Source organism: Cyanistes caeruleus, chromosome Z (assembly GCF_971803275.1).
Source record: "Cyanistes caeruleus chromosome Z, bCyaCae1.hap1.1, whole genome shotgun sequence".
NCBI lineage: Eukaryota > Metazoa > Chordata > Aves > Passeriformes > Paridae > Cyanistes > Cyanistes caeruleus.
The window spans coordinates 28404502-28418986 of record NC_141732.1 but is presented as its reverse complement, the minus strand read 5'-3'; positions in this window follow the sequence as shown (position 1 = coordinate 28418986).

Here is a 14485-nt window from a genome sequence, read left to right as displayed (position 1 = left end):
TGTGAAAGTGAAACATCCCAATTGGAGAATGTCAGAGTTTCTCGAGTTCTGCCAAAGAAACATGAGAAAAAGGAAAAAACCAAATTCCCCTGAAAAGCGGCTTCTAGGGAACTGCAATGTGTGCTGTTTTTAGGACATCAGTGCAGGATAGTAAGAGATGAATGACACCATGAGTGAGATGTGGAGGAACATGCTTTTCACCAGGTATTCTGGGAATGCATTTCCATCACCTGGCAAATTCTGCTAAAAAAAATTCCCTTCTTGGTGCTAGCAGCTGGACTGTGCTCAGCACAGAAACATGTAAAAAGTTTCCTGTCAAAGATCTTGCTGATGTCCCAGTGACAAGTAGAAGGAAGAAAGGAAGGCCTCTGGATGGAGAGACAGAGAAGTGAGTTATGGAGAGGTGTTAGCCAGGGGCTACCAGGTGCTTTCACTGTTACACATACACAGTAAACCTGTTGGATTAAAATTTATAGCTTGGATTAAACTGTCTTTACAGAGGCTGAAGCCTCTAATGAGCTTCTGTTGAAAGTGAGTATGCAGTGGGTGGTTAATGGTTAAGGTGTTCAATGCAGAGTCAGGTAAGCAAATTGGCAAAATTGTGGTAACTCAGCTGCTTTCACTTTTCCCTTTGTACACTGATTAACCTAGATTGCCTCTTTAAGAACTGCTATGCTCCCACAGCCAGTGGAATGGCTGGATAACCAGCAGCAGTGTGCACATGCTGGGTGCAGTCTTGCACTATGCAGGCCTTCATTGCAGCAGGGGAAGCAGCACTGAGGAATTTGTCTCAGACAATGGAGTGCTTCCCCAGGGTGGTCTCACAAAAGTGATAGAAACTTTTGCACTCAGCTGTGGCAAAATACATCTGGACACTATGCTTGTGGTGTTGGTGAAGGGTATCATGACTACAGTTGATGCAGAAGTTCTTGAGGGACGCTATGGCATGTTGCCTCTTTAGATAAACTTTGAAGGTGGCAAGGTGGGGTCTGTAATTTGCTGCTTTGCAGTAAGCACCAAAGAGAAATGTAAAAAGGCAGCTGTTCCTCAAAGGACCCACAACATTTATTGTTATCTCAACCCATATCTGGCTTTGTCCCTCTCTCACTGGAATAGAAGTGGGGGGAATGGGATCAGCTTATTTGGAGTTTAATTCCAAGCTATTTTTAAGCCACCACACAAAATAGTAAATGAGACAGGACTGGAGAGTAAACATGATTCAAATGTGTACCTAGGGAACGCAGGCAGAAACATTGGGCACTGAGGAGATAGGATGGCATGGAACCATCAACTGTGGTACAGGATGATGCCATTCATCTGATGTTGGAAGGAGATTTCTGTGTCTGGACCTTGGTGAGGGATACTCAGAAATGTCTCTGCAGGCTCAGGGTGGCCAGAAATTCTTTTGTGTAAAGGGTGGCATGACAAAATGATTGAGCAGACAAACATTGCCCATGCTACAAAACCAGAGAGCTAAGCTATATCCTCCTCTGCAATGTCATCTGCTGTGGGGGTCACCTCTTCACAGCATCAGTGTCATGGGTCTGGAGCCCCTTCTGGAGACAGGTCTGTTTACACAGTTGTAAAAAGTGGTTATGAAACTATTCAACAAACCAGAAATTGGTCAGACCCCATTGGTGCTACATCAGGCCCCTGATGCTTGCAGGCCAGCAGGAAGTGTGTCCTGGCTCACCCAATGAGAGCTGGGTGGCCTTTAAATAGCATCTAAAATCCTTGTTCTTTTTGGACAACACTGGGGTCTGCCAGGAGCCTGTGGTGTATGTCAGTCTTTGCTGCACGTGTTAGCACAAAAATTAGTAAAAGACTAGTTTAGATTAACTAGTTTAGATTTAACTAGATTAGTTAAAGATGAGTAGAACCTGTGGATTTTAGGAACTTCCACCTACTGAAGATATCTTTATCTTCTTTATTTAGGGGAGATTAGTAGGTTTGCCTCCATAGAGGGAGAATGAATACAGACACTGGCTTTTTCTGTAGTGCCACTGAGAAGGTGACTGCTGATTTGCATTACGAACAGCAACAGACTCTGCATGAGGAACTGCCTTTGCTCTAGGAGACGCATGCAGAGATGGAAAGAGGCATCAGAGCTGAGTTCTAGCCATTTTTGATGGCACCTTATTAGCTCATCTGGCAACTCTCTTCTTCTTCCCTCACCAAACACATGCACAGTGCAACTCCTGGCATCAGCATAGAGCAGTGCATTAGGTGTCCAGACATCTACCATGTGCATTTCAACTTAAATGGTCTGGCATAGAGCACCCACCAGCCATCAGATAATAGCACAGTTGTCTGCATAGATGTAGGGTGTGTGCGTGTTTTGGCAAGAAAATATAACTGTTTTCCTCCTGCATCATCTCAGTGACAGAAGTTTGGCAAGAGCGCTTGTGCCTGCACAGATGGCAGTGTTGTCTGATTTTGCAGGGTTTCTGCCATGAGTATGGCATTAGCTGAACCAAAAACAAGAGATAACTTTTCCAAAGGAACCTGCCTTACTGAAGGTAATGAAGCTCAGATGCTGTGTGTTCGCATGGTTGGCCTACATCCCCTGAAGTGTTGTTAGAAAAATAAACCCTCCAGGAAGATCTAGGAAGGGGAAAGCAAAAGGCATTCTAGGGGTGAGGGAGCAGGGCTCATATTCAGGTGCGAGATCTCTTCCTTTATCAGTTACTCATGTACCTATAGTAGCACTGAGTTTGCTCAGGCAGCCTGTCTTTACACAGCCTGTTTTTTACTGTGTCTGTTACACACATAAAAATTCAGTCTTGTGGGACTTGATCTAAAACCATTTAGTGCTGATAGGATTATAACACAGAGAGACAGTGATTGCATGGTTCTTCTGGCTACAGGACACATGCTCCTGGCTGGTTAATGCTTTTCCAAATACTGTCTGCCAGGTCCCAGTAAGAACTCCTGTGAACACTCAGTAAGTGTGTAGTTTTGTTAGCATGTCCTGGTGTCGCCCCAACACTACCCCAAGTACTCCCCAAGGTGTTCAGACATAATTTCAAATGGAGCATCATCTGGCTCCTGACAGGCAATGCTGGGCAAGAGCTCTGGTTTGGTTTGCAGCCACTGAAGTCAGTGATGAAGGCAGGATGGGAATACCCTTATCTTTAAACAGGGCCCATGAGCTGGTGTGGTATTTAACCAAGATCCCAGTCTTTCCAGGACTTTTCTACACTGTCCAAGAATGAAATGGATAAACTGTTTTCTTTGGGACCAGAAAAAGGCAACTTAGGCAAAAAACCAACCAACCAACCAACCAACCAACCAACTAACCAACCAACCACCCACCCAAAAAAAAACCCCCACAAAAAAACAATAAACAAACCACCAACCAACCAACATGCAAAAAAGCAAACAAAAAAAACCCTAAAAACAAAAACAAAACCAAACAAAACCAAAGAAAACAACCCCCCAAAAAACAACAGCAACAAAAAAACACCCCCAAAACCCCATAAGCAATATTTCCTGGATGAATTGAAAGCAGGGTAATTTTTATTCCAGCCTTCTGGTGATAGAACACCCTTACAGATGGTAGCTGATACATGCTTGCCATCACAAAACAGTAATTTTATTTCAGTTTTATTTTGTTAGGCTAAGACTCCTTTTCTGCAAGCGTGAGAGCTGCACACTGCTTGCAGCAGACATTGCTTTCTGATCTCACTACACATCCAAGCCCTAGAGCAATACATGCTGGTTTTTGTTGTTTATGAGGACAAGGTTGTTACAAATGAAGAGGGGAGTTTTAAACCAGTTTCTGTCTTTTTCCAGGCCTTTAGCAGTATACAGTACTTTTACTGAGGTGGCCAGCTCCCCAAAGCCCACCCTCTTTGCAAGTTGTTAATAATGGCGAATTAGGTCTATTACAAAATGAATTACTTCTTTGACAGACACAAATTTAACAGACATAAGACTTTAACAGATTTACCTACTACACAGGATAAGCAAAGAAACACTACTAGTAGATAATACAGCACGAGAGTGAGGTACCTCTATCACAGCTAGTGAAGAAATAGTATAGATTAGGATTCAGTGCATCTTGCCATCCAGTTTCTTGTGGGGCATACACAGGATCCTTCCTCTCAGTTTCTGGAAAAGTATCCATGGAGATGCATCCAAACTTTGTGGGAGAAGCCCTGCACATTTCCAGGGAGTGTGTAGGAGGTTTCTGTTTCTGTGGAAATTTGTGTAGCTTTTATATTGTACAGCACTGTCTTTCAGTCAGTGATATTTAATTTTTATCTCTCTTCTTGTTATCTGCTCTCCAGACCAAGATGTTTATTCTCAGCTGGGGGGGTCTCAGCCCTCTTGGTGCCAGAGCAAACCCCTGCCAGGCATTTGTCCCAGCCTGGGTTATCTCATCCATATGCACCAACTGAGGTGTTGGGGAGGGACATCCTGATACAAAGGTGTGTATTGGGAAGGAAAGGAAACACTGATACAGAGTTTAATGTTTATGACTGTGCATGTGCTGTGAAGCATTCCTGAATGGCCACCCATGTACCCTGTTCTCACTGTTTCTGTTCAGGACTGAATGGCACTAGTAAGAAGCTGTCACTGTGCCCTATCAAGTATCAGAGCTCATCTCAAACCAGACACACCACTTTTGAAAATCTGGAATATGGAAAAAGTGGGAACTAGGACTTAATTTCCTAGCACATAATAAACTTTGCCTTGGGAAGTCAGAAGCAATCTAAGTCTCTGTCTCCTGTTGCAGTGACTTGCCTGAGTGACACTGTGATTCAAGCAACAACCACCATAATTTTCACACCAAGGACTGTCAGAAGTTAATTAAGTAAAATTAGTTGCATTGTGCGAATATCAGAGAGGCTGGATCTGTTTTATCTTTCAGGACAACTGATATTATATGTTTAGGATCTTGATTTTAGCAGGCTGTTTCTCAAAATACTCTGGGTACCCTCAGAAGTAGTCCTTGGACGAGATATGGTGAGCCAGTCACAACTCATGAGATGGCAAGCAGTTTGTGGGGAAATGTGGAGCTGAATGTAACTGATCAATGGACTGAGGGACAAAGCTCTATGGAGAATGGGTGGGAGACCAGCAGTATCTGAACACTGTGAGAGGGTTGTAGCCAGACCCAAGGGCACAAGAGAGCAAACCTTTGTCAAGAAACTGCTGGTGAAAGCAGCTCATCATTTCCATGACTAGTCTGGCCTCTCAGCAGAATTGTCCACCTAATAACTCACCATGCATAGCTCATCAAGTGGCTGCCAGGCTGCACACAGACAGAGAAGGAACATTTGCCATGAGCCAAGGTCTTTAAACACACTGGGTTTAAACACAGCTTAGTTTAGAAAAATGCTTGCAGCCTACCTTTCAGATGGAAGGACATCCTGGCTTTGTCCACTGACTAGCTGCAGTGTGCACAAGAGGAGGCAGGCCCCTTCAGTTCTGTCCTCTGATGGACTTGCACAGCAATCTGCATTTATCATAGGTGCCCTCTCTGTATTCTTTCCAGCAATCTTTCTTGGAGTCTTCAGGAGGAGACCTGAGCTCTCAGGGATGTGCACATCACAGAGGACTCCTGTTACAGAAGAGTCCAGTGCTCGGAGGATTAGACAATGTGCTTGCATGGTTAGCCTGTGTAGGGCTCATCTGTTTCTCTTTCCATCTTGGTTTTCTTGCAGTGGGTCCTTCATCTGGGTTTATACAGCTTCTTTACCTTTTATATACCATATTAACAGAAAAGTCTGCAACAGTATAAACTCTTTTTAACATCACATCTTCCCAGTGTGCAGCATTACACCACTGGGCCTCGAGTAACAGTCAGCGGTGGCCAAAAAAATCAAAGGTTAGAAGGAGAAATTCAGCATCTCCCTCCCATTGACCTTGAATGTACCACCTTTCCCCTTTTCCTGCCACACTGAGATAGTCACTGTGGGGATCAGTGCATGGACATTCAGAGCAACTTCTCACTGCTAAATTCACTGGGCTGCAAAATCCCATTAATTTCAGCCCTATAAAAAGTAGACTTTAAAGTATAGTAGATATAATAAAATTATAGTGGTATCATAAAAATGCATTACTCTTTCAAAAAGGATATTAAGTGTCTGAACATCTATATTCTCCTTCAATCCTCTGCTTTTAGTTCCTGCCTATAGTACTGAAGCTCTCTGTTTATGAAATGCACCCTGCCTGTCTTCATTTAACTCATGGTATTCATCATGATGCACTTCATCACTGAAGCGACAGAGTCTTGTTTTGTCTACAAGGGAGACACAGGGAGAAGAAAGCGTGAATGGGTGGAAAATGCTACTTGTCCGGCTTGCACAGACACCTGGTGGTGGAGAGATGTACTGGCAGCAGCACAGTGTCATCCAGTAGAGGAACAAAGTTTTCCCCTGGTGCCAGGGTCAATTTAAAATGGAAAAACCTTTGCCTTTGCCATCCTCCCATGGTTCCTACAGCAAGGAAAAAGACACTGTGCTACTTCCTCTCTATTACTGCTCTGTGTGGCAATACATTTTTAGCTTTTCAGCAACACTAAAGTAACTTCATGTTGGTGCTTCTGAGTTTTCAGCACATAAACTCATGAGAAATCATCAGGGAAAATAATCCCTCTTAAATTCTTCATATTTTGTGAAAAACACATAAGTTCCTACTAATCAGCAATGGTGACAGCATGTCACTAGGACAAGCTATTTTTATCCCCTTTCTTTATTTGTTTTCTAGCATATTCATCTAAGCTCAATAATTAATAATTAACAATTTAATTCTGATGATGACTTCAAGTACTTGTGTATCAGTGCTGTGAGCCCAAACACCACCAAGGTTATGCCTGTGCTCTCAGTGTGTGGAGATACTGGTGCATGACCAGAGGACTCAGAGATTACATGGACATCACTAAGGTCAGGAAACTTAGCAGAATACCGGGTTTTTTCAGTGCTGGGAGCCAGCCCTTCTGGTGAAATGAAGCAATCATAAAGTTTAAAAGAGAAGGATTTTCAGCCTTCTTTATGTCCTTGTGTGGTTGGGGATTTCACAAGTTTCTCTCAATAAAACTGTAACCTTTTATAATTTATACCCTGTTTCCTTCATGGTTGAGCCAGTAGCTTGGACACCCAGGACAATGCTAAAGGTTTCCTTGTACATAACGCTTGTGCACAACCTTAGTCTCATGCTCTGTGTGACAAAATTTCCTGCTGTTACCCTAAGGTATGGTTTCTGCTTCTAGAGATAGCCAGTGTAATCTCGAGCATTTGAGAACTTTTCTCCAAAAACGAGCTCCCAGAAACATCAAAAACATCATCCCAAAAGTAAGGACTTTGGCTAGGATCCAAAGTATAAAAACCCTGCTCACATTTTTACAACTGAATTCCTCTGTTAGGTTTATCTAAGGTATTGGCAGGCAAAAGCAGCCAAACTGGTAGTCTGATTGCAATACTGACATCTCATGGCTAAAAGAAGTTGCTACTGCTTTTCCTTTTCCCCCCTCTTACTCCTCCTTCACCTGAAAAGTATCATTTCCATAAGTACCACATTGCTGTAGAAGTACAGAGTATTACACCCAAGTGGTAGGTTACACACCTTTGCACACAGTCACACTTCAGTGCAACTGGAACCTTCATTCACTTCAAAAAAAACCACAGGAATTTGGCTCCTTTCTTCTGAATCTGGATTTTTACAGCTGGTGCAAAAGTGGCAAGCGAAATGCATCTGACTTGTTTGAACAACCCTTACACCACAGTGGTTCATTGCAGCCTCTTCCCAAAACTCTAAGGCTGCCAAGAAACAGATTGCCGGGGAAGCACAGAAGGTGTTGCAGGGTTCTTCAGAGAGAGCACAGAGAGGCCCTTAACATGTTTTCCCCACATGTGATGCATTTCCTTTCCAAAAGTACCTTGACATAGCTCTCCTCTTCCTCTTACTACAGATCCCAGCAGTGAAGGTGAGTCCCCTGGAGGACTTCTACATCACCATGAAGAAAACAGATGGGTCTGACTCTGTAGCCACATCATTCTGCACTATCCAACAAGGATTGGACCAGACCCTCAAGGCTGCTTTCTCCACCACCTTCAGCAACACCTTCAGCTCTTCCATGAGAAAGCTGAAGAATAAGCCTAAGATCTTGAGTAAGGCTGGCATTCTGGTGACTGCTCTCACAATGTCTCCTTCTTCCTTGTTGATGAGGAAGAGGTGTGGAGGACAGGATGCCTGGGAGGTGACAGCCCCATAACCCTGCTCTCCACAGGTGGAAATACTGCAGCCAATATCTGAACATGCAAACCTTGCAGGAGCAGGCAGGCATGGAGTTTGATGACACTGAATTGCTCAGAGGCTCCCAGAACAGGTCATTTTTTGCCAGAATGGTAGCAGGAAGCCCGGAAACAGGCAGAATAGACTGTTCTAGCCAGATATCCTATGAGCACAAGCTCTACCCATAGTGCCTTCTCTACAAGTACACGTGCATACCAGGGCCAAGTCACCCCTCTACCTGGTGGTCTGGAAGCGGGTCAGAGGCTTGAGGAATGTCGGGTATGAGGAGCCAAGGGTGGGGATCTGCTCCCTCAGAGCTGTCATCCCCAGGCTGGTGCAGAAACCTGGAGCACTGTGAAAGTTTTTCCATCTTAGCACCTAAGACAGAGCAACTCTGCCCTCTGTCTGCACTCAGCATCCAGCATCCAAAGAAATCTCTCTGATGATGTTAAGTTGAACTGCTTTCAAACAAGAGAAAAAAGTGGAATGACAGGACAGAGGAAGGTGGAATTCTCATTTTGGAGATGAATATAATTTTCTTATGAAGACCAGGGGAGCAGTGGTCTCCTTCGTCACTACCGGGTCTTCCAAGAAAAGAGCTGCAGGAGAGCTTTTTCCTCACTAATGTATATGATGGATTTTCCTCCCTAGGAAAGGGATAGCTAGGACAAAGGAGACTGAGTTTTGGGGACCTAGAATCCATGAAGCTTAAGTGCTTATGCTTTCAGAGCCACTGTACAAAAATTACTTTCTTGTGAATCATGTTTTTTAATGGTTCACAACTTTTTACACTTGTTCGGTGTATTGTAAATATATTATTTTTCAATACCTGACCATTTACACTGGATCTGTAGGCATTGGTATAAACTACTACTAGTTTACCAATTAATGAACAAACAGATGAAATTAATTAACAAATTAGTAGCAGGCAAAAAATAGCATCCCCAAAGGACAGCCTTTTCGGTCAGTCATGGATAAATGATGAGCACTCAAATCAAAAACCAGCAGTTTGGGGCTGATGAGGTTTTGAGACATTTTAGAAAAGGCTTTTATATCAGAAGTCAAATGCTTGGTCTGACACCCAAATTGTGTAATTTTCAAAAATTGGTGATCAAGTATAACAATAATTGACCTGAGCTTCTACAGCTATGGCTTGGTCCACTTTCTCTTGAGAGGAAAACTTCATTTCAGCTGGAGGTATGATGAGCTTTTAAGTCACAAAGATGACCTGGAAGACTTAACACAGAGCGAGGAGCAATATTTGATGATGTGTAACCGACTTCTGTTCTGATAGAAAGGTATGGCTGGGTTTTTTCATCTACTGTACTGCAGCACTGTGGAAGGATTTGGTGAGGTTTACCATGCCCACTATACAGACTAGATTGCTCTAGTTCTGTATTTCACCTCTCCCCTGCCATGTCAGAATAAGCAGAACACTATTTTTGATCATCATCTGACTACTAATGAGATGAAAATATCTCAACAGATATACTTGCAACTGGAATCCGTAAGTCAACTGGAATCACTAAGATCCTTGCTCCTTCATCTGAGTTTTGAACTATTTTCAGTTCCAAATCCAGTCCTAATGTAAAGAATTAATGACACAATTCCCACCCATTATGTGAATTATCAACATTATGAGATGCAGGAAAGCTAACACTTGCTGGTAAATAATGCATTATATGTCAGACCAGTAAGAGCCCTAGCTGTGATTCAGTGTTTTGCTTTGTTCTTCAAGAAAATGGTCTTGCTTTCTGAAAAGCTGTCATATTTATAGGGATCTGCAAGGTATATTTTGTTACTCACTGCAAATATGACTTATGGGGATATTTCTGAAATGAATTTGATTGTCAAAGAGAAGCCTGTAATTTTCACTCTACTGTATGCATTAGGAAATCCCATAGGTAGATCTCCTGCCACTTGAAACCAATATTCTAGAAAAGAGTTGACAGAAAAGAAAAACATAAGAGTCAGGGAGGGGGAAGGAGACCCAGCATTTGCTTTCATTGCTGTATCAAAAGCAAGCAAGAAATCTACACTGACATATCTACATGAATCTACAATGGTGTATTTATATGGAATGCACAATGCATACTGAACACACATTGGGAGGCAGTGAATTCCTGTCTGATGGAGATTTATGTCCTCTGAGTGAGGGGAAAAGTCCTGTATGAATTCTATTTGGGTGTGAATACTGAGAGGAGATTAAGCCTCCTCCAGTTTGGCATTATGCTTGTCCTGATCATGCACAAAAATACTCACCAGCACAGAATAGGCATTTTCCTGACACATCTTTCTCAACCTCCCTCTTTCGAACGGATCCTCTGTAGACAGACACCGAATTCATTGGTTTGGACAAAACCAGCCTTATTACCTTGAGGGCCAGGGTCTGTGTGAAACTGTGGGTCCGCTTGGGTTCCAAGTATTTTTCCACCATTTATCCCAAGGGAAGGAACTCCAATCAGACTGAGAGCATTGCCTTTGCAAGCATGAATCCAGGCACTTTCCTGTGCTATGGAGGTCAGGTTCACATTCCAGGCCTGGATAGAACAGCACAAAAACTGCTCCTGTGTGGTGAACCTCTGGGGTTTCTGGTTGCCTTCTCAGACAGTCTGAGAAGCACCAGCAGAGAGTAAGAGTATTTTGAAGTCCCAAGGCATCCCTTGGAAAGTGAGAACTAGAGCCTCACTCAGCTCATCTTGTATGTAAGGTGACTTTTGCACTTCCCAGCACAGAGCTGGAGTGTGAGGCTCTTTCAGAGGAGCAGAGACTAAGAACTCACCACAGCTATCATTGGATTGAGCTGCTCCCACATGAACAGCACAAACCCATGTTCCAAGACAGCACTTTCACCTCATCTTCTAGCCCCATGGCCCACGAAAGAAACCTTTTTCCAGTCACCACTCATCTGCTTTACCTCTTTTCTCTAACCCTTACTGTCCAGTGGCAAAAATAAGTTTCTGGGAGGACTGTGCCAATTAGTTGCCTTCCACTGGATCAGAGCCTGAGGATGTGGCAAACTAGCCACGTATTTACCAATGCAGGATGCAGGTGGTCTCTGGATTAGAGCAGGGGAGCTTTCCTTACATCCCCTTGCCTTAACCCGTTCCCTTACAGAGCTCTGGACTGAGATATTTTGGTGTGTGCTTTACACAACAACAATAGGTGCTGTTGTTGCTTACCTGGTCTTTACCCTCAGGTAGCATCCCTCATTTATGTCATCGGGCTTCTGTTCAGGCTGGAATCAGCCAGCATTTCATTTGACTCAGCTTGCTAGACTCTTCACAATCTATGTCACTCTTCAGTAATAATAGAACTGTTTAAATGCTGCAAAAAACTCCCCAACTTCCTCATCAATGAATCTGAGTACTTTAGGGTGATACTGAGCTATCCAATAGTCATGATTTTTCTCAGCTGAACATACTCTGAGGGTTCCCAAAAGTAAATTTCTTGTCCTAGTCTTGTTTGCATCTGTCAAAAAATGCAATTATCTTGTTTAGTACTGAAATAGAGCTTCATTAAAGCACACTTGCTGTGGCATAACCAAGTAGCTGAGGTAAGGGATATTGCAAGGAAAGAACACTAACGGGAGGGAATGAAGAAATGGAACTGGAGTAGCAACACAGTGTAACTGAGAGAGATGAATGTGTCAAGAGGAAAAAATGGAGGAAGTCTTAAGAAAATGCTGACAAGACTTAAAAAGGACAAAAAGGTTGTAATAAACAGGCCAGCTAGAATCACACATCACACTAGTGTGGAAAGGCTAAAAAACAATAAAGAAACAAGAATCACCTTGCTTCCTGTCTGCTTTAGGGCTCTGTTGTTGTACTGAATTGTCTTCACCCATGCTTAGGGAACCAATTTGCTGACTTAAGACATGGAGGGTTTGACTGAGGTGGGATTTTGGATAAGGAATAATTTATTAAGTTTTAGACTTTCCACTCTCGGTTGAATATCACCAGCTATCCTTAACATATGTCTGCACCACTAAAAAGCTGCGGTGAGTGCTGCTGGACTCACACTTCCTTCTTATTTACTGTAGGGATCAGGAATTGTAGAGACATCTCTGAAACTCTGCCCCTGAGTTTATCAGTGGAATAAGGTACAAAGGAATATGGGGGATATTTCTATAAATGGAAATAATTTTTTTGTGTTTACTCTAGCAATGCTTAGCTGAAATGAAGATCACTGCCAAAAGCTGAACCACCAGTTATTTGTGCCTATAAATGACTTCCTGTGCTTAGGAGCCTGTCTTATGTAAGGATGCTGCTGTGTCAGGTGATGAGCAAACCCATCAAAAAGACAGTCTATCCAAACCAACAGGTTAAGTAGGCATGTTTGCTGACAGAGCAAACTGACCAGCTCAAGGTATGAAATTGAAAGTGATTAGGCCTGAATCTGACAAAACCAATCTGTGTGTGAGTGGGAGACTGGGACATATACACAGGCCCAGCTCAGAGGGAAAAGGTCAGCCTTTGCAAACCTCGAAGTCCAGGGAAGCAGGCTATGCTTAGAATGGAGCAGCTTCAAACCAACTTATGCACATACATTGCACTAATATGTGCAATGTATGTGCATAATGAAGGTGGCATGTGAGCTTGTGATTTGTACTTTCTAGGTAGATTTTGAACATCTTTCAGACCTTACCTACAAAATCTTCATGAAAGAAGAAGCATCCACTGACACCAAAGTATCCAAATGAGAGAGCTTAATGAGAACAGGTTGAGAACTATGTCACCACCTTTCCTAATTCAATGCTGGAATGAACCTGGAAGAGTGGAATAGCTGAGGAAAGTAATTTCCTCACCAGTAGTTTAACAGATTTTTTCATAATGTCTCACTGAAATAATCAAGCTTTCTCCATTTAACACATTAAACTTTCTCTCTAAAAAAACCAATATTCAGGGAAGGAATGTAAAACTCATTTTCCCAAAAACATGTATCATTTTGTTCCTTCTATGAAGAACAAAAACTAGGAAACAGAAGAGTGTTATTGTAAAATGCCTGAGGCGAGCTCTGTACTTCCAGTAAATGCAGAAACTCACTGAGCAAGTTATTAACCTAACAGCATGTGAAAACTGCTTCACTGACTAGCTGTCAAAGTTACCATTCACAACAGAAAGCTCTGTATTTTAGCCCTCCAAAAGCGTTTCAGAACGCACTGATTACCAGGCTTTCCAGACACAAGGGTGTTACTGGCAGGTGCTATAGAATTTTCCCTGTGTGTTAGCAAAACATAAATCAAGCACACAGAGCTCTGGATGGGTGCAATTTTCCAGCTGGGTGTCAGACAATCCCTCCCACATTCTCCACCTCCTCCTTCAGAGGTGGCTGTGCACACAGACCGCTCAGCAGAGCAGCTGCCTTCTATTAACTCTTGCTTTAGGATTCATGTGTCTTTTTGGTTACTGTATGTTCCCCAAAACACGGGAATCAGCTTCAGTTTCAGCAGGACTGACTGTCTGTCCTTCAAAAAGGCCTGCTATTTAAGCTGATTTGTCAGGAGGAATTGTGACTGCTGTAAATTTCACCAACAGGAATCATCCGGTTGCTTTCTCAGCTGTTCTCCTGATTTTGAATGAATTAGCTACCATAATGCTTAAGAGGATACACTTATGTGAGATACTCACTGCCTGCTCCTGTCTGTGACTGCATACCACACTGTTTTAGGCCCATTCCCCACTTCAGCCCTTGTGCTCTGCCCCTACAACACTGCAGATTCTCTGAGAGAAGCCATAAAAAGCTGTGCACTCTTAAGATGCCGTTGTCTGCATTCCCTTCCATCAGTTCATGTTCCCTGTACACTGATAGTTGACATTTTCCTCTTCTATAAAGAGGCTGGGAAAAGCCCAGTCTCTTCATTCATTTCTCCAAGGCTTGGTTGGAGCACTAACTTCACTGCTATGCAGGAAGACAATAAGTGACCTCTGGCCTTTAAGTTACAAAGGTGATTTAGTAAGAGCCTAGAGCCATCCAAAGTGTGTACCTCAGACAGGGATCCTTGTTCATGAACAGTGCTACCCAGATGTGTCCACAGGACAGAAAATTACAGCTGGCTTGTCCACTGCTGAAAACACATGAAAGCAAAAGCAGCATTTACCAATTCTGACCTCCTGACTGAGCACATCAAAGCAATTAGGAAGATTTAGGCAAGCCATACCAGGGGGTGTAATTTCTTTCCATTACCGCGTTTCATGGAGTATTTTGTGTTCTGATATAAAGTCCAATAAAACATCAGGTACTA